The sequence below is a fragment of the Stegodyphus dumicola genome, chromosome 6 (assembly GCF_044657685.1).
Source record: "Stegodyphus dumicola isolate Sdum_Otavi_A_Nest chromosome 6, ASM4465768v1".
NCBI classification, from domain to species: domain Eukaryota; kingdom Metazoa; phylum Arthropoda; class Arachnida; order Araneae; family Eresidae; genus Stegodyphus; species Stegodyphus dumicola.
This window is the reverse complement of record NC_140773.1, coordinates 219908378-219926789: the sequence shown is the minus strand read 5'-3', so window position 1 is coordinate 219926789 and position 18412 is coordinate 219908378. Positions and strand designations below refer to the sequence as shown.

Genomic DNA, 18412 nt, shown 5'->3' with positions numbered 1-18412 from the left:
ACCTTATTTTTTAAATTTTATTTAGTTTAACGTATTTATTTATTTTTTCGTACACGTTTTTACCGTTAAAAATATAAAAGCAATGAGGAAGTCATCGGGAAGCTCGATGAAACATACGGAATAAAGCATTTTTAAGAATAGTTTTTAGTTTAAACATATTAAATTATACAGGTATTCGTCACAAGCTGATATATCTGTTATCATTGAAGTGAAGACATCAAGTGCATTTCATAGCCATTTTTTGGCGAAACAGCATTTCCGATGAACAGTCGCGTCGTTAACGGTTTCCATAATACACTCATGTCCAAATTTAACTTTGTATGCGGACTTTTTAGAAACTGCATACTCTGTTTTACCAATTTCTGTGGAAGATACGACATCATAGTAGTACCTAAGTAAAGAAAAAAAATTGAGAGCACTGCGTATAATATAAAATGGTAGCATGAAGCAATAAAACGGAATAGTATGTTACAAGGAAAGTTCAGAAAAAAAAATTAGGGCTTAAAAATGGAATATGGAACGTGATTTCTCCTCACCTGTGCACACATGCCACAACATATCTGCTGACAATATTTTGTTAACTGCAGTTTGGGTAATTGAGTTTCACTCCTCAAACAAGCGGTCTTCAGGGTATCAATCTCTAGAAAGAGGATATCTTCGTGCAACTGCTTTTCCAAGATAGTCCCGCAAGCTTGTCTATCGGGTTAAGATCAGGAGATTTTGGTGGCCCGGGTATTCGCTCAATGTGTTAGTCAAGGAATTCGTCAACGACATTATGGTCCACAGATAAAAAGTCAGATCCATACGCAACCTAGAGCCGCGCAGACCGTATAGTGGTTAGAGAAGCCGACTGCGATACCGAAGGGCCCGGATTCGAATCCCGGAGAAGGCATGGAAGTAAATTGTCTGTTCCCTCATAGGAGGTAATAGTGGCCGTCTATTAGGTGCCTCCACAGTAAAATGGCCACCATTAATGGCCTTAGGAGCGGCCGATGCTGAAAAAAAGCCAAGTGTCCGCCATTCGATTGAAAAAAATAGGCACCCCAGTAATGTTTTCCATAAGGTTCAAAGACCTCCTCCCGATATCTCTGGCCAGTTCCGGATTTGCTGTTGAAAATGCGTTGGAGATACTTCCATCGATCATTATTTCTCCCTATACCGTCACACGTGCATTGCTAATATGGTAGCGTTAGCGTTCAAAGCAAGATTTCGCGTTCATGACTTCTCCCACGAGTAAGCATGTTTAGAATCAGATGTTAAACTAAACGTCCACTCATCGGTAAAGAACGTATGGGACCATTGGTATTCGCTCCTGTTCTGATGTTCATTGCACCAATTAAAGCAATCTGTATTTTGTTGCGAAGACAGTGAAATACCTATCCTTGAAAGTCTCTTTTTCATTAAGCACTCTCTTCATAGTTTACCGTGATTCAACAGTTCCAGTGGCAGCTACAAGCTCTGAAATTATCTACCGAACAATAGAATCCTTGTTACGACGGGCAGTTATTGGCAGATATCCATCTTGAGAAGCAGTTGTTATTCGTTTATGATCTTGTCCAAGCCTCCTTACAACAGTTCTACAATCCTGATATTATTTTCACAGTCTAGAAATTGTCTTCAAATATTCAAACATCTCATTGTTTCCATGATTGTCTTTCCCTACTGCTAAACAATGATTCGACAGTTCACAGATCCTTCCAAATGATGGTTAAGAGCCATAATAAACCGTTTCGAGTCTTCTCAAACTGAAATCAAACGCTGTATTGCAGACTCAGATATTCACTTTTAGCAAATGGCTTGATTCACCGCCAGATGATTTAACGTCTTGCTTTTCGTAACAGTTTGATCAGTTTTGATTGGATAATGCTAATTAGTTTGGTTTTCAAACACATAGTCTGAAAAAGCGGATTACATAGATTGGATATTTGGAATGTCATTATTTTTGATTATGCAAAGAGAAATATAGACATGAGTGTAGAAAGTAATATAAGTCAACTCTTACCGGGGTAATCCTGGAGACATTGTTCATGGTTGACTTAAAATCGCATTTAACCCGTGGGAAGTTGAGAAACACAGAGAAGAGGAATAACTCGTATTATAATTAAAGGACAAAAACTATTAACAGTTTTTTGTATTTTCAAGCTGTTTGATTTGGGGTATAAACTAATTTGATTCATAAATTGTAAATCAGCATCTCAAACATGAAGAATACACTGTCAATAACAGAGATATAATAGATATAATCAGAAATGCTAAGTTTTAAGTGGTATCAAAGATCAATATCTGTAAAAATTCAAAAATGTCAATGACCTCAAAGTCGCCTAAAAGCGACAGCTGAAAATTTTAGCTTTTTGGAAGGGTGCATCAGGTGGATATCATCTGATATCATTGCATAATCCCATGAATATTTAGCCCAAAGGGGCGTTAGCCCAGAAGGGCTATTTTATTCTCGAAACGGCATTTTGCGTCCATACACTATCAATGTCCGTTTCACTTTTCAAATTTTTGCCACCAAATATTATTGCTATGTATTATTTTGAAAGAATTAAATTATGAAGAATCTGCACCAATGTATGTATGTTCCTCGCACTGTGAAAAAACAACGGTATCTGGAGACATCCAGTTTTGAATCACTTGGTCTTCCACCCGAATGTGGGCACATGGAACATGAATTTGGAATTTATTTTATTATCTATTTCATATTTTGTAAAACTTTAACGAATTATTGATTAACAAATTCAGCGATTTCAAAGCGAGCAATAGAAACACTGCACGGGGAAAAATAGGGGGGGGGGAACCCATAAAAACATTTTTATCTCCAGCTCGCAAGACTGTCTATCGGAAATTCTAAAGACTTGCTGTTTTTTAATATTTTGTGATTTATGTGGCTTAAGTGCGAATATGTCATATAAATTAAATATATTTAATAAATAAAGGTCAGACAGAAAACGTTAAAAAAGATGCCGCTTTGGGCGTACTATTAAAATATGAAAGCATTCCCATTTTTTTTTTACTTCTTTTATTTTTAATAGACAGTTTTGATTCATGCTGTTGATTTGTGATAGTAATTTTTCAATTGTTCATCAATAAATGAACTATTTTTTTCCCTGGATAAGGCTCGGTTAATTCGAACCCCTTGGTTAATCAGGAATAGATTGCATATTTAAAAACTATTTTGAAGCAATGAGTTCTAGCTACCATTAAAGCAGTTTCTAAGATTTCGCACAGTAGCCTCATGTCTTGAATTCTTCTATTACGTTATTCTGATCTATGGGGCTTAAATACACAGAACAATAAATGTTTTCATTAACAAAAAAAAAAAAAAAAAAAAAAAAAAAAAAAGAAGGTCGGTACCATTAAAATAAATATATAAAAATCTTTCATTACGTTTAATTCAGGGCCTTGTGATACTTTTTACAGGAATTTTCCCATCAGAATGTAATTGCTTAAAAATATATTCCACTAAAACTACTGGTAGGCTTAAATTGACTTTAATTTAATTAATTTTAATTATATTAATAATGCAAAGTGTCATAAAATAAAAAATGATCTTTTTGTAATTAGGTTTGAAAACTTTGTAAAGAGTGCACTCAAAACATCAAGGCAGACTTTTCCTTGGAAAATCTCATGTCGTGCAAATATCTTAAAAATTCAGAGGGTTTAACAACTAATAGTTTTAAAGTCTCTAAAATGATTTAAAATGGTACTTGTCACTAACTTTATTGCATGTGGTGATCGAACGATGACAAAAAGTTCAAAAGCAAGTATTTAAGAAGCTGTTTAAAGAATTACCGGAATTACATTATTCCCTTATTAAATTATTAAAGAATTATTAAAGATTAGTCCTAATTATTAAAGAATTACATTATTCCCTCTTGCGTGCTGTCATGGTATATGTAGTTAGCATGTTGAGCTAGCAGTGGAAAATCAGTGGTTCGTCTGACAGCCTAACTGAATTTTTTATGTTCCCTGATCCGAAATTTCTAATGATTTATACAACTGAATACTTGGAATATTCAAAAATTCACTTTCGTGTTGAATGTTTGGATTATTTGTTGATATTTTTAACATAAATTTAACCATACCTGGAATGAATTAAAAAGGCTGATAATTAAGAGGTTGATAAATCGCTAATATATATCAATATGTACCAGTACAAATGTTTGTCCAATTATTTGAATATCGAAAAAGCCACGAAGACTTTTTGCCCTATGAAAGGACTTCCTTAGAGAAATTGTCTAAAATTTACATTACACATGAGGAACAACCATGTAGCCAGACACCAGTTCCTTTGCTAAGCTTCAGGCTTAGGTTGAACTGCCAGTAATTAGAGGTCTTAAGCACTCGGCCACTTGTGGACTTAGGAATCAGAATGAAACAAGAAATCCCTCCTTAATCAAAGACTACTGTTCAAGTAGTACAATATTGCTTTTCCCCTTTTGATGCAAATCGTTGATGAATTTAATGTCCCACCAACGACCGAGTGGTTAAGACCGTTGAATACTGGTTCTTCAACCCGGGTTCGAACCCAAGAGAACGGCTGGCTAGATGGTCGGTTGGTTGCTCACTTCGCAGCTTTCCCCATGTGTAACGGGCCCGACAGAGGCCGAGCGGTAAAATGGCTGGACACTGGTAGTTCCGATTTGGGTTCGAATCCTGGCGAACAGACTGGCTGCCTGGGCATTTAGTGATTTTCCCCATGTATAACGTGTATACGAGCGAGATTTCCTTAGAAAGTCCTCCTTTCCTTTAGGAACACAGCCCTGGTGTGCCATGATAAAAAAATAATAAATTAAATTAAACAAAAAAACCACGTATAACGTGAAAACGAGCCAGTTTCCCAAAAAGTCCTCCAGGAAGGCATTTCTAATCTTAGCCCTCGTGTGTTAAGATTAGAAATGCCTTCCTGGAGCCCTCGTGTGCTTTGCCATATTTAAATAACTTAACCTATACGTTGATTAAATTAAGCGCCGAAAGGCACAGATTTCATTTGGGCTGGTCTTTTGCGTGAAGCGCAACAGTCCAGCAATGAAGTATTATTATTTGTATTCGTACTGATGAAATTAACAGAATGTTAAGTGAGCGTGCAGTAGATTTGGTATGCACAACATTTACAATCTCGAGAAAATGATATAAACTATCGCACCGTAAAGATAAATACAAAATCACGTCTAAATAGAGTTTGTTTTATAACTAGTCACTTCAAAAACAAGCACGATTTGGAGTTTTTTTTTTTTTTTTTTTTTTCTTTTTTGTTGCATCAAAATGCCTTCCAAATGTTTAAGCATACGTTGCCCTTGAAGAACATAAGGAATATTTAATACGTAATTTGAATAAAAATGACAGTTTAGTTTGAAAATTAATTGTATTTGCAAAAAAGTTCTTTTTAAATGACTTATAAGTTCTTTTAAATACCAGCTTAATGTTTTATTGACATCCGATTGTAAAATGTAGTTTTTCATTTGGCGCCATAGTTTGCAAAATAAAGATTAAAGAAAAATAAACTGTGCCAAATGGAAACAAATTTTAAAGAATTTCTTAATGTGTGACGTTTGCCAACAAGCTTTCAAATTCAAACGAATCTGAAACTTTAGATTTCGCCACAGCTAGAGTTATTCTTCAATTATACTGTTGATGCAATTCGCTAAGTTATATAAATTCGTTTCAGAGTCATTGCAAAATAACTGCTATGTTATGTATATTATCAAACACGATTAGAAACACAAAAATTAATTTCCTTTACTTTATTTCGCTAAATATGTGTCAAACTAACTAAATATTCATTTATTTGCACGGTATTTCTAAAATTTTATTTTGTTGCTTATAACTTCACAGCAATGTTTAAATCGGAATAAGACGGGTTTATAACTATAGTCTGTAAAAGTATAAAAAACGGAAAACATTATTAGACACTTACTACATGAAATTACTCGTTTCGCTTTCATTTCGGAATTTCGTTTTCCCGACTTTTTAAAACACTGCTTTATAGGCGATATTTCAGTTTCAATCAGTATCAACATTCTTTATATCAAACGTTCCTCGCACTTATGAGGAAATATGTCAGAATCAGATTAATATATATATATATTCTGAAATAATAATTAATTTTCTAATAAATTATTTAGTACATTATCTCCTTTGACAAGCTTCTCAGACTGTATAGTGGCTAGGGAAGCCTGACTGCGATACCGAAGGCCCTGGGTTCGAATTCTGGAGTAGGAATGGTTGTAACTGTCCGTCTCTTCATAGGAGGCGATGGTGACCCACCTATTAGGTGTGCCTCCATAATAAAGAGACCACCACATCTGGCCTTGTATAGATTAATGGACTGTGTTACACTGAAACTGTTCACAGTCTACCATTGGAAAAAAAAATCTCCTTTGACAAAGGTAGTTAGAATTCTATTGAAATGAAGTAACTTATTAGCATATCTAAAAATTGAATCCTAAATAACTTTAAAAAAGTGTAATTAAAAGTGAAAATGTAGTCAATAAACCAAGTAGTTATCATTATTGACCAGAAAGTAGTTGACTTTTCAAAGGGAACAAACAAACTTCCGATCAATTAACAATAGTTAATAAATGAGAAGTCTTTTTCGCAAGTAAGAAACTTGGCGGAATAGTCAATTTCTTGCTAAATTTCAAAACAGCGCTTTTATTTCAACTAATCTCACTTAACTTACTTAGCTTAAACTCATTTTACTAAAACGCTTTTTTTGTCAGCATAATTCTTAACTGAGAAAAAGACGTAGCACCTTCGTATTTATTAATCATTATTAATTGATCGGAAGTTGGTTTGTTCCCCTTGAAAAGTTAACCAATTTACGGTCAATGACGATAATTACTTGGTTTATTGATTATATTTTCATTTTTAATTATACCTTTTTGAAGTTTACATTTTAAACTTATTCAAAATTCATTTTTGATGTTTCCATTTTAAGTTTACTTAAGATTCCATTTTTAAATACGCTAATGAGTTACATCATTTCAATAGAATTCTAACAACGTTTGTCAAAGGAGATAATATACTAAATAATATGTTAGAAAATAAATAATTATTTTATTACTTTCCAGCTTTAGCGCAAGTATTAGGCAATCTATTGCCATTAATTAAATTGTTTACTTAAACCTATATTCTGAATATATATATATTGAAAGATACAAATTTAAACACATATCACGTCAAAAACATAAATACATAAAATATGTACGCCTTTAAATATAAAGCGTATATTTGTGGATATTGCTGTAGAATTAATGCTTAAAACAATTAATGTACAGCTGCTGAGATATTTAATGTTAACAAAACAACTCTTGTAATAACTCATTTTCGTTCTTTCTTTTAATCTTTTCTTCACAAGAGCCCTTGAATATACAGATAATGCATAATTTACACACATGTTTATATAACTAGGGAAAGAAATATTTTGCATTTACTTACCAAGTAATTGATTTCAAGTTCAGTCATGGTGTATCCAAAACAAAAGATAATTACGTATGTTCACAGGCAAGGTAAAAAAAAAACCGGCGTAATAACATGCAAGGTATTTATACCAACATGTCAAGATTTCATCACTTGGCTAATAGCGAACAATAATCGCCAGCTACGGGAAAACTCATTAACGAATGTTCTATGTTCATCCTTGTCATAAATAAAAAAAATCATCCTTTTATTATCCGAATACGAGTTCGTTGTTTTCAAACTTTCCTCTTTCGCTATCAGTGTGAGAATTTATGACCAATGAATGTCTGAATTCACTGGAAATCTTTTTGAGAAACAAATGATGAAAACATTTCTTTAAATACCCAGAATGGATAACGGAAAGCCTGCAAAGGTAGAAAACTTTCTATTTTCAGTTCTTCGTTGTTTGGCAAAGAAAATGGTGTAAAAGTCAGTGGATTTTTCGAAAAGGAAAAATGCGTTTAATTTCATGGATATGTCAATTCCTCACGTTTCGAAGGAAAAAGGGATTTCGAAACAACATCAAAGTGGCGCAGAGTTCTATTTAACGACTGTAAAACATTAATAATCTTCTAGGAAATAAGTATAGTTAACTGAACATGGTACAATAAATAGTGTGACTTCAGAAAGAGCGCAAATTACGCTTCATGCTAATTTGATAATAGCGGTATTATAAAACACAAAAACGTAACACAAGCTGCAGTTTGTAAATTTAGTAAAAGAGCTTTAGGGATTCTAGTAGCAAATTTTACCAATAAATAAAAATGTGGTATGAAGCTTTTTTTTTTTTTTTTTTAAATGTAATGTCTAAAGGGGCTTTGTCCCTGAAGGACTATTGTTTTCGTTTTACAATTTTGGGTTGAATCACTATAAATGTCCGTTTTACTTTTCAAACTGTTGCCACCAAGTGTTAGAATTCTGCATAATATTTGAAGAAATTAAATAATGAAAAATCTGCATAAATGTATGTCTGTTTCTCGCATTGTGATAAAACAACGGCACATAAAGAAATCGAATTTCGAATGACGTAATCCTACTGCGAATAATGGCACGTGGAAGCCCAAATATGAAATTTGGAATTTGTTTTATGATCGATTTCATATTTTGTAAAACTTTAACGAATTTTTCAGTAACAAACTCAACGATTTGAAAGCGAGCAATGGCAACACTCTACGGGGGTAAAAAAACCTTTTTATCTCCAGCGCGCGGAACTGTGTATCGGAAATTCAAGTTAGGCTCATTTTAAAATTTTTTTGCGACATTGCTACTGAACTGAATTTTATGGTTAGAGTGAAAAAGAACGTGATATTTAATAAATAAAGGTAACACACAAAACGCCCCTTTGGACGTAATTTAAAATCTAAAACCTTTCAGATTTTTTTGGAGGGTGCTTGTATTTTTATTTTATTTTTTGCTTGTAACTGACTGTGGCAAAGCATGCGAGGACTGTCTTTCTAAGAAGAAGGATACCTTCACCACGAATTTTCTTAAGGACACTTCGTTTAGCATGTTCGTATTAGCGTTACGTTTAGAGAAACCACAAGACACCGATCTATTCATCCCATTTAGTAGGATTCAAATCTAAGTCGAACTAATAGTATTCAGCTGCTTACCTATTTGCAGTCTAATCGGCTAGCATTGTGAAAAAATATTACAACGTAATTCATGTTGCTTATAATAAGGTCTTAACTATAAAACCTCATTTTTTAAATATATGAAAAAAGTATCTTTTCCAAGAGCAAGACGCGCCAAGGAATTTTCTGTAGAAAGATACATATATACGCCATTTCGATGCTTTCAGTGAGAAAATGCCCTTTCGTCATCAGCTTACTTCGACTGAAGCAAAAGCTTGTTGTCTAGCCGGTATAATAATTTGTGACGCTGGCTGCTGTACCAATGAGCCCGAGCTTGAATCCCGGAGATGGCATACAAGTTTATCAGAAGCATACAGTACTTGTGCGGCAAGGGAGCACTCAGAATACAAGGCGATCGAAAGTCTTATCAAAAGGGGAAGACGAGTGGAATCATCGTTGTGCTGGCCTAGCTTCTACCTCTACCTGTACCTGCAGTAAATACGTCAGGAATATAAGTATCTCTTAGATTAGTTGCTTCAATAAGCGAAGAATGAAACAAAATAGCACACTTTTAAAATTTGTGTGGTTTTTGTTAATTAATTTCTTGTAAATTTTGTTTACTAGCAGTCCAAGAAAAACATCTTTTATTCCGTTATCACCCTTGATTTTCTACCTCTTCCTTCTCACTATGTGTTTTCCGATGGACAGTGCGTGATTTCTCTCTTTCCAACTTGTGAACCATATGTAATTTGACACAAAAATCTCTCCTAGTATTTTAAAGAATTACACAGCTTCTGCCAAAAAGAACTCTAAACATAATAATAGTTTCATAGCTTGAAGCCATTCTAGAAGAATAGTTTCAACGTCTCTCGGTTTTCTGCAATTCCTTGAGACATTTTCATTTTTTACTAGTTACTCAGTTATAATCCTTTATTTAAGTGAATTTCACAGTTTTTGAGGAATTTCAAATTGCAATGCAATTTTTCTCTGGCTGCACTTGTCAAGAACATCAAAATCGAACAATTTACCCGTTCTTTCAGGCATAAGTCTTTTCACTTTGACATGCTCGACATGTCACAAGTTAAACGCATAACAGATTTTTAAAAATGCATTTTCTAGTAGTTTATTTAATTCTAAAACTTACGTTTCTAACCAGCAGAAAGATTTCTCTATGATTGTCAATTCCATTTTTCATTTCATGTTTACAGGCTTGACCAGTGCTTTCTTAGCTTCTTCTTCAGCCTATAGTTATCACTCTCTTTCTCTTCAAAGATTCTTAATGTACGATAATGTTAAGAAGAGTTTCATGAACGTTTTTCTATAACTCTCTGTGAACATAACATGTCTATCCCAAAGCAGAAGTTGCATATCAGCCGCTAATAGAGAAAGAACACTCTCTCATTTACAGTGCCCCTAGAGAACTGTTTTTATTAAAGGTTTGGTTTGGTTTGGTTACGGCAAAGCACTCGAGGACTATCTGTCTAAAGGGAAAGAGACTTTCGAGAACTTTCTAAGGAAAACTGGCTCGTATACACGTTACACATGAGGAAAAATACGAAAACGCGCATCCAGCCAACCCGTTTACGGGATTCGAATCTCGGACATAACTACTAGTTTTCAACGACTATACCACTTTGCAGCTGGTGGGCATTTATTAATCTTAAGATACGAAAATTTTGGCCCTTCGAGGTCCAGTGTGAACCGGGAGCTGTGAAAAAGTGTCTCATAGATATATGGACTGGAGAGTAAAAAAACATTCCGTTAAATCTATATTATTGTGCCCACCAGCGGCTGAGTAATAAAGTAGATAAACACTGGTAGTTCGGGTTCGTGGTTCTAATGCTGGTGAAAGGGCTGGTTGCATTGGCGTTTTTGTGGTTTTCCCCATCTGTATCGTGGATATGAGCCAGGTTCCCTTAAAAGCCCTCCATGGGGCGTCATTTTCTTTGGCCGATACCACTATGTACATGTCAGCCGCCATACCGTGCTGAAAGTACCGGTTCTCGTCCGATCACCACTGTGTGCGTTGCCATATTTTTTTTTCCAATGGCAGATTGTGAACAATTACAAATGTAACCCAGTATATTAATTTATACAAGGCCGGATGGGGTGGTCTCTTTATTATGGAGGCACCTAATAGGTGGGCTACCATCGTCTTTCCTATGAAGGGGACGGACAGTTACAACCATGCCTTCTCCGGGATTCGAACCCAGGCCCTTCGGCATCGCAGTCAGCTTCCCTGACCACTATACCGACTGGGCAGCGTGTTGCCATTATTAAAACAGTGATTTTTTTCAATTGGCTAAAACTTAGCCGACTTGGGCTTGCCCACTACTAAAGTCGGAAGTGATCGCTGCTATATTGTGGAAGCACCTAATAGGCGAGCCACCATTACCTCCTATGAAGGGACAGATAATTACAGCCGGGATTCGGACCCGGGCCCTTCGGTATATCAGTAGCTCTCCTAGCCACTATACCATCTGGGCGGTCATAATAATAAAATAATAATAAAAAAAAACTTTTTATTGAAATACTAATACCTGAATGGTAAATAAGCCACAGTCAGCAATAAGTCAAATGGACAAACTACAAACAACTTTGGTAGGTACAAATAGGATAGTCTGATATTCTGGCACGAAGAATTATGTATTTCTTCAGAGTCAATCTGAGTTTTATAAGCGGCGGAGATGATTTTAATAAACGTCTGTCTTGCTAGCGATTAGTATATATTTCTTTTAGTTCCTGGATATTCGAACGTAATGAGCGGTTGGTTTTAGTAACCAGTGAGTTTAATAAGCGGCGGGTACTGTGTTTATTTAAAAAAACAAACACATTTTAATTTAAATTCAACAAACACATTCTTAATTTCTTATATAAGAATAGAGTTTTAATTATCTAAAGAAAATGAAAATATTTCAATGTAAAATTAAGAAAAAAAAATCCTTAGTTTGTCTCGAATTGTAAATAAATCTCCAAAAAATAACCTGAAAATATTGAATATTTTTTTTTTTTTTTTTTTTTAAGATTTAATTGGTTAACATTATTATTTTAAGAACAAAAAGACCGTGGCAAAGTATACTTGGGATATCTAGCATAAGAATATGGATGTCTTTGTGGAGGATTTCAAAAAATATTTAATTAATGTTTCACATTACACATGGAGAAAGCTTGTTTCACATTACACGAAAACCTTTTCTCGGGATTTGAGCTGGTGTCGAACAACCGCAGTGTTTAGCAATCCTATCCATTTGCCCGCTGGTTGGTATTTTAACAATAAAAGAAAAGTTTCAAATTAGTTCGTGTGTAGAAGATTTTGAAGACTGCTTAATTTCTGAAAGTTATTTATGAAATATGTGATAACCGAAACAGGTATTATTCAGAAAGGCACAACGAATTTAGTTCAGATAAGGATAGGTAAGAATTATATTATAATAGGTATTTATTTTCGAGAATGTTAGGTTCAAAACAACTTTTTACTTCAATATCTTTCACTTAATTCACTCTGTGTTTAACTTCATGTTTCTCAAGGACTTCTTTTCTTTTCGTGCTTTCTGGATGTTTTATTTTAGTGCAAGAATGTTATCTTTGGTCTAAATCCATGCTTGAAATTTTCCATGTTAGATATTTTGAATTGTTTAGCCTGGGAAATTTTTATCCTTTTAATTTTTTTTATGTGTTTAACAGCAAACGATTTTTTTCCCTCTTTGATGAGAGGAGAAAAACATCATAAACACATAATTCTTCTGTAAATAATCCAAGCTTTAGTTTATCTTTTATATACGCATTTTCATTGAAGTTCGTATATTTTTTAAGACTGATTTGCATTTCTGTCTCTTTGTCGCAAATTTTCATTCTGATCCTGATATCCAAATTATCTACATTGACGTTTTCATGTTTTCCCGTGTGTAATGTGAATGCCAGTTTCCCTTAAAAGTCCTTTATGAAGGCAAATAATCCTCGTGTACTTTCTCTTACTAAAAATCAACCACTTTTATTGCAAATCAATTTCTGCAATGTGCGGTTGATTGACTGAATTTGCAAATTGATTAGTTATCGCAATACACACTATACATATTTCGAGAACCTTTGGGCTAAAAATATTTAAAAACAGGATATCTTCAGAATTTAAGATAGACAGACTCGCGCCCTGGAGATAAAAATGTTTTATTCCTTGTTGCCATTGCTCGCTTTGAAATCGTTGAGTCTGTTAATGAAAAATTCGTTAAACATTTACAAAATATGAAATAGGTAATAAAAGAAATTCCAAATTCGGGGTTCCAGGTGCCCACATTCGTGTGGAGGACTACGTTATTCAAAATTTGTGGCTCTAGCGACCGCTGTGTTTTTACAATGTGAGAAACATACATACATTCATGCAGGTTCTTCATTATTTAATTTCTTTAAATACAATAAAGAGCGATATTATTTGGTGGCAACAATCTGCAAAGTGATTGAACGTTTTTAATGATTCGACGCAAAGTGCCGTTTCGGGACTTATAGCCCTTCTAGGCTAATGTCTAGTTGGGCTAATAAATTTAGGAAAACAAAATTTTCTTTGAAAACTTATATTAAAATCTGTCAATAAACCTCAAGAGTCTTTCATTCAAATTTCTTATTAGCCCAAAGAGGCGTTAGCTTAAATGCCTTCGAAATATGTATATGTGTGTAAATGAAAAAAAAAAAAAAAAAAGCGGTCCTTTGGATGGTGTAATATAGAATCTGAAAGCTTCCTTTTTTTAATATTTTTTTTTTTTTTTTTTTTTTTTTTTTTTTTTACTATTTTAAGTCTTGTTTTCAAACAAAGCAAGTTAAAAAATACTTGAGGTGTCATTGTCTCTTATTGAATTCAGGAAGTTGTTAATATCTTTTGACCCAAATATATTGAGTAACTATCGTCATTCAATATTGCGTATGTGAGAAAAATTGCTGCTGTTGTCTCTTGCCGAATTTTTTTTGGAATTTTCCAGGCGGATAAGAAAATGATAAATCATTATGCTTTCAGTCTTTTTTTTTTTTTTTTTTCTAATACTTCTTTTAATCTTCTCCAGCGAACATCGAGAAAAAAAAGACTTTTAATTTCAGGACTGGTGATTTGTGAGAGTTTCATTTTAAAATTTATAAAGATGTCATGTTGTCTTCATGATTTTCTGCATCTATTTTTGTCCCGAAAGAAAAGTTTGTTAATGTAGTATTAGAGAGTACAATCAGAATCATTTAAGAACCCTTAAAAGAGAATTCCAGTGTTATATTAAGGTAAGCAGTATCCATCCAGGTATGATTCTTAGATATTCCCTTTTTCGAATGTAGATGATATCTTATAATAATATATAAGCATTTGTGCATTTTATTTAGAAATGAGCAAAATTTTATACCTCCGTATTTTAACAAGAAGTAAAGAGATTTAAAAAAATGGTACAAGTATTTTAATGTAAGAAAGTTTATGTACTTTTAATTGTTAAAACAATGTCGACGATCAACAGCCAAATATCTAAAATAGAGAAACAGTCGCGAGTTCGTTCTGGTTTCTACGCAAGTGTTTCATGGATATCCTTAAAGTAAATAAGTAAATGCGGCTCATTTAACTTTAAAAATTCCTTCACGAAACTTTCTTTTCCGATTAGGCTAAGGTTACTGGAATATCGCAAGGGCTATCTGTCTAAGGATAGAAATACCTTCGTACAAGGTTATCTAAGGCAAACTGGCTCAATATTCACGTTACATATGAGGAAGCCGCCCAACTGGTATAGTGGTTAGTGTCGCTGGTTGTCGTGCCGAAGGGTCTAGGTTCGAATCCTGGAGAAGGCATTGATGTTTTTAAATGTATAGTGTCCGAGAGGCATGGGAGCACTCTAAATATGCGGCGAGCCGAAAGTCCTCTCGAGAGGTCGGTGGTAGGGAAAGAGGGGTGGGAGACCCTCGAACCCATCCTCTCGGGGGCTCACAATCAAAATGGGGGCGGAATTGTGCTAAATCGCATTGCCACTTGTTAGGTGCTCAAGGCTGTTGCCAACGACAGGCGTAAACTTGCGCTCATTGCCACGAGGAATTTCACGGGCTTGGGCTGAATACAGGTCAGACAGGTCAGCATTAACATCAACACATGATGAAAACCAACCATTGAGTTAGCCCGTTCGCCTGGTAAGGAACTCGGGTGAAAATTGTTGTACTCAGCCCTCTTAAACACCCGGCCAATGGTGAATTCTATTAAGCATTAATGTCAATGTGTTTCGCCTTAGTAAAAAATCCATCTAGACAAAGTTCTGCTTAACACCTTTATTATAAAAATACATTGTTTTTTCATAACATGTATGGAAATTAATTATTCATATATCCGCACGTTGTTTTGCAATTAGTTAATATAGAGCTTCAGTTTCATTTAAGGTTTACAGTTAAGGAAATATAAAACAGCATTCATTATTGAATGACTGCAAAAGCCGGCTGCTTTAAGAGGCCGGGTACTTTTAAATAATTTTAAAAAAGTGTAAATTCTGTTTACGTTTTTATAATAAAATTCGATTTCTTACAAATATTAAAAAAAAAAAAAAAAAAAAAAAAAAAAATACTTCTTTTATTCTTTCAAATAATTTGAAAAGCGCGTTAACCGCAAAAAGCGTTATTATCGCTTATAACAAATATGCCAAATTTCAAAACCCACCAGTACATAAATTCACATACGTCTTGGGAAATTTTGAATAAAAAACTCTAATTTTTTTGCAGGTACGCTTAGAAGTGTATCTACTGTAAGGTGATAGTAAAAATTTTATAATTCAAACATTTTTTCGAAAAATTTATAAAAATTACTAAAAATATAAAAATCTTTAAAAAAAAAAAAAAAAAAAAAATCAGATAATATTTGTGAATTTTAGTCCGACTGAACCTGAATTTCGAATTGTGAAAGAAGGAATCAAGTAAGTATAATAAAAAAGATATTAATAAATATATACCAAATTCAATTAATACTGAGATGCTAAAATTATGAGAATTGATTTTTTATAAATTACTCTTGCGAGTTTTACAAAACTTTGGCATAATTTGATTCCTAGAACCAAAATAAGGAAAAAATCGGCATGTCATTTAAGAAAAAGTTCGAATTTATATGAAAATGCCAATATTTAAGTAAAGGTATACTATATAAATCTAATACGTATCTTAAGTTGTGGTTTCGAGACATTTGAAAAACGCAAGTTAAATTTCTTCAGTCGGCCCAGTAGAACGAAAAATATAGAACTGTACTTTTTTGTACTGAGCGTACATAAGATCTTGTGTCTTTAATGCATCTAATCCCAGGCATATGAATGTAGCTAACATCATAAAAAAAGATGGATTGAGATTCAGAACTACAGTAAACTCCCGATTATCCGCGGAATTGGGTGGCGCGGCCACCGCGGATAACAAAAAATCGCGGATAATCCGAAAAAAGCTGAAAACGGGTATTGCAAAAGAGGAAACAATCATTTCAACTTTGAAAAATCGTTTTATGTACAATAAAACGTAAAATAAACAGCAGGAAATGTTTAACTAACGCTTAATATTTTAGTATATCACTCAAAACTAACCTAAAATGCATTTTGTTAATGAAAACAGAAAAGTGCTTTGTACTTACGAGAGGCGTCAAGGATACACAGAAAAATTAATACATATGTACTGTTTTAATACTGTAATGTATTATGTAATTACAAAAGCATAACTGTAAAACTACACCTTTTTGGAGAAATCAGTCATTTGTGTTTCCTTCTTGCTTTGGAAGCATTTTCTCTTGATCCGAGATTGCATTTTTCGTAGCATAAGTTTCTCGGCCAACTCCGCGTCGTCTTGTTCTTCTAAATAGCTCAGCAGTTCGTCGACTTGGACTGCTGAGCCGCTTCGTGAGTCTTCCGCATCTGCACAGTGGGCTCGTCTTAGCCATCACTTCGCTTCATTATCGTCCTTCATTATCGGTCTCTTCCCTTGCTTTCTTCACAATTTCATCATCTGTCAAACATTCGAAGCCAGGTTCGTTGACGTCACTCTCCAATCACTCATTAATGTTTTCAGCATCGACGTTCTCACCACCCGGAACTGTTTTCACCATGGAGGTAGGAAGTAAGAACTTCTTCCTTTCTTACCTCCATGGTTTTCACCATATCGACAAGAGTCGCCGTAGGCGTGTCTACATCTTCATTTACTTCTTCACAACTCAAAAGGGTTAGGTTGTTGTTGGCTTCAACGTTTAGGCATGAGTTTTCTCCATGATTTTATGAGGGTTGACGGTTTCACTGAGTCGCATGCAGATGCAATATCGTGGATGCTGTCGAAGATTGTGTAGTGTTTCCAAAACTCTTTCAGATCATAACCTTCTTCAGTTTCGGTCATTAGCAGCTTGGTTCGGTATGTTCTCTTTATTGTTGCAATGACTCCTTGGTCCATGGGTTGGATTAGCGCAGTAACTTTTGGGGGGAGAAACTTTGCAAAAATTTGTCCATCAGAAGACTTTAGCACTCTTGTGGCTGGGTGAGAAGGTGCGTTGTCGATCAATAGGACAGCTTTTTCAGGAAGGTTTTTCGATTTAAGATGTTTACGCACTTGAAGAACAAAGACGTTTTTCGAACTATTTTTGAAAAATGTTTCAGTTCATCCATCCCTCTTTTTTTTTTTTTTTTTTTTTTTTTTTTTTTTTTTTTGGGTTAAAGTAATCAACGGGCAAATTTTCTATCCTTGTGCCTTTGAAAGATCTCGGTTTTTTTTTTACTTTCCAATGACAACAAGTCTAAGTTTATGTCCACCGGTAGCGTTGCTGCAAGACATCATAGTGATCCTTTCCTTGCTGCTTTTATGACCCGCCGCTTTACTTTCACTTTCAAATGCTAAAGTGCGATTGGGAAGACATTTCCACAAAAGTCCCGATTCGTTGAAATTGTAAATTTGTTCAAAAGATAGCTCTTCTTTAAAAACAAATTCTTCAAATTCATGGTGGAAATCATCGGCTGCTTGTTGGTCACCACTAAGCTTCTCCCCATGAAGTCCAATTTATCGAATTGCAAGATTAAGACGAGAGTGAGCGGTGGAGCGGACTCTGCAAGGGTGAGTAAGAAATCAATTACTGATCAGAGGGAAAGGTTCCGAGAAGGCCTGGGATATTTTTGCGATAAATAAGCACGATGTTAGCAAATTAAAAAAAAAAAAAAAAAAAAAAAAAAAAAAAAACTTTGTGCGGAAGGCGCGGATAATCAGCCCGCGGATAATAATCGGGAGTCTACTGTAGTAATAACCTTTCTAATACTGAATATTTGGAAAATATTTCCTGTTTTCTAAACCTTTTTCCATTACAAGCAGTGTAAATTAAAAAAGAATTTTTTTCCCCTGATTTATTTCGCTACTGAAATAACTAAGTTACAGTA

At 34.3% G+C, this 18412-nt stretch overlaps 2 protein-coding genes across 4 annotated transcripts in view; one reads left to right on the top strand and one right to left on the bottom strand.

Moving 5' to 3' along the window:
• Positions 1-18412, bottom strand: part of LOC118184170 (solute carrier family 35 member G1-like) — a 167799-nt gene that overhangs the window by 28137 nt on the left and 121250 nt on the right. The window contains exon 1 of one of the 2 annotated variants that reach the window (XM_085819542.1): positions 7441-8052. The exons of the other annotated variant lie outside the window; for it this stretch is intronic. The gene's annotated coding sequence lies outside the window, so the exon portion shown is untranslated. Of the gene's footprint in view, positions 1-7440; positions 8053-18412 lie in introns of those variants that run through there. 2 annotated transcript variants of the gene reach the window in all.
• LOC118203040 (solute carrier family 35 member G1-like) overlaps positions 1-18412 on the top strand; it is a 119761-nt gene that overhangs the window by 63369 nt on the left and 37980 nt on the right. The window contains exon 1 of one of the 2 annotated variants that reach the window (XM_085819543.1): positions 13919-14288. The exons of the other annotated variant lie outside the window; for it this stretch is intronic. The gene's annotated coding sequence lies outside the window, so the exon portion shown is untranslated. Of the gene's footprint in view, positions 1-13918; positions 14289-18412 lie in introns of those variants that run through there. 2 annotated transcript variants of the gene reach the window in all.